Genomic DNA, 3,042 nt, shown 5'->3' with positions numbered 1-3,042 from the left:
AATCTCTTAAAAACCGCTTTAGTGATAGCTGTTTCGCAGCTATGTCGGAGGCTACGGCCTCGTGCGGGACTGGGGGGGGGGGGGGCGGCGGTGTTATCGGCCATGCTGTCCCGTGTGCACAGCCCGCGCTCTCGGTCCCCTTAGACCATTTCACTCAGTTTGAAGGCCAAATGGCCCTCGCGCAGGGCCGTCCATCTCCCAAAGAATTTAACAACTGCCCTCCTTATCCACATCCTACCCCATCCTTGCCTATGGATGCCAATGGCTTTGCATCTGAATCGGTTCTCAACAATGTGCGGGACTACTCGTTGCCGTCTGCGGACTCGCAGTTTATAACCGCTTACTCTCAAGAATCCAACCGCTCATCTACTATCACAGAGGACCGAATGGACATCGACAAGCCGTCCTCGGCGACGACTTCCCCGCTGCGGCTTTCATCGGCTGGACCAAACAGAGGTAACAAACGTCCGCTGGGGGATGCGGACGAGGGGGGGTGCGCGGAATCAGCTTCCGGCATCGCGTTTTCTGCTTCCGAATCATCTGCGCATGCGGGATGCGCGCCTTCCCCGCGCTCGGCAACAGACAATGCCAAATCTCGCAGGCTTGAAGAAAGAATTAATACCTACACGGATCAAGACTCTTCTCCGTACATCGTTCATGTACATGCCTTGAGCAACAACCGTACGAGCATACATCCAATGAAAATGTTCGCCGAGGTCGGTCGAATAATGCCTTCCGCAGACATCGTGGAGATGAAAAAACTCGGAATGGGTAAGATATCCGTTGAGTGTAAATCGGCTGGTGCAGCCAACAGATTCATATCTAACCCTATGCTTGCTGCCTCTAACTACAAAGCTGTAATCCCCAACTACAGAATTCTAAGGGCAGGGGTAATCCGCAATGTCCCGCAAGAATTTAGTTCAAAAGAGATAAAAAATGCTTTAGTTTCTAACCAAAAAGTAATTGATGTCCAACGCCTCAATAGACGGATTATAATTGACAATAAGCCCCAATACATACCTTCTCGTACTATATGCGTGAAATTTTCAGGTCAAGTTTTGCCGCCCTACGTGATTCTTTTCTGGGCGCGACACGAGGTGCGCCCCTACGTTCCGAAGGCCCGCATCTGCCACTCCTGCTTTAGGATGGGTCATGCTGCTGTGGCCTGCAGAAGCCCGCCGAGATGCCAGTACTGTGGTAATTCTCCGCATGCGGAGGGGTCAGTGTGCCCACAGAGGGATGGTAAGCCGCGCTGCATCAACTGTTCGGGTGAGCACCTCCCCATCGATTTCTCTTGCCCTGCTCTAATTACGCAAAAGAAAATTCTTTCGCTTGCTGCGTCGCATAATATTCCACTCATCGATGCTAAAAAAAGAGTCGCGCAATCCTCTCCATTTGGAAACAGCTCTGGTCTTCGCTCCAGCCCCCCCTTATCCTATGGCAACGGCAACAACTACGAATCAAGTAACAGATTTGATATACTTGAGGACTATCCACACGATTTTCCCCCAAGTAATTACACTTCTTACTCCCAGGTTACTTCTAACGAATCGCGCCGGCAGGCCCAGCATCGTATAACAACAGCCACAGGTTCTTCGCAACCTCCCAGTAAAGGACAGATAATCCGATCTCTGCGCTCTTCTTCTCAGAAAAACAACCAATATCAAGATCATTTGATAACCACCAACGGTCGCATGCCGTCTCAATCGGGAAATGGTATATTCTTCTCGAAATCCCCCCCGTCGGTGAACCTGAGTCATGATAGCTCTCCTTCTTGCAACGCTAGTAACTCCAGCACAGGTGTAGATTCTTTGCTAAACCTTCTTAAAACTCTAGGACTAAATGGATCTTCGGATTTCTCCACCACATTACAACAAATTCTGTCTCTTATTAGTCTCTTGTCCCCCATCGTGAATAAAATAATGCAATTTCTGGAACTCTTTAACGCGAATAGTGCTCCAACTCCCTCACAACGGATGGATTTTTGTCCGGCTCCTCCGCGAGGGCTCTCCCCTACGGCGGGTCCCTCACATTTCATGTAACTCCCCTTACCTTCCCACCCCCTATCCCCTTATCCCCTCCCTCCCTACCCTTTTCCCTTCCTTTCCTCCCCTCCTCCCCCCAACCTCCCTCACTCCCGTCTAATCATACTAAATTTATTCAAAATCATAACTCAACTAACATCATGTCTAAGAACTGCCGAGGCATGAAGAGCAAAATTCCAGAAATTCAAAAGTTCTTAGAAGAATTTGACGTTATCTGCATTCAAGAAACTCTTTTAAATCCTGCTTCCAAAATATTCCTGAGAGGAAGCCGTGTTGTGAGAAAGGATAGATGCGCTCAGGGAGAGTGTGGTGTAGCTATCATAATAAGCAATAATCTCAAATTTACGCTGCTCAACGACAATTTTAACTTCCATAAATCACTAGAGGTAATCGGTATTCGCTTGGAGTGCTTCGGGGAGCCCGTGTATATCTTTAATGTCTATCGCCATCCGAGTCAACGCACTCCTCCCTCGGCGCTTTCCGCTGTATTCAATCTGCTTAATAGCTACAAACACGTTCTCCTTGCAGGTGACCTCAATGCGCACCACACTTCGTCGGGCTGCGATAGAACAGACGGAGTTGGAACGTCCATCGCCAAACTAATCGAAAACAACAACTCTTTAATCCTCAATGATGAAAGTCCAACCTTTCTTACCCCTCCTGGGTCGCCGGCTTCGATTATAGATCTCGCCATCGCTACGGCCAGCCTTGCCCCTCTCTGCTCATTTAATAGAATGCAGGACACTGCGGGGAGCGATCATTTTCCGGTGTCGGTCAGGTTAGGGTGTAATTTCATCCCCCAAAAAAGGTTTGTCTATAAAATTAAGCTCAATAAATTGCTAAAAGCACAATTATACTCTCGTCTTGCCAAGGACTCTAGCTTTCTGCCTGTCGTCGGGACGCACGATGCGGACGCTGACATTATAACTAGTTACTCGGAATTTATAAAGCTCATAAGGACCCACATTGCAGCTATCCTTCCTAGGAAAAACGTGTC

This window comes from Wasmannia auropunctata, unplaced genomic scaffold (assembly GCF_000956235.1).
Source record: "Wasmannia auropunctata unplaced genomic scaffold, wasmannia.A_1.0 LD336053.1, whole genome shotgun sequence".
In the NCBI taxonomy this organism is placed as follows: Eukaryota; Metazoa; Arthropoda; class Insecta; order Hymenoptera; family Formicidae; genus Wasmannia; species Wasmannia auropunctata.
This window is presented reverse-complemented; position numbering follows the sequence as displayed.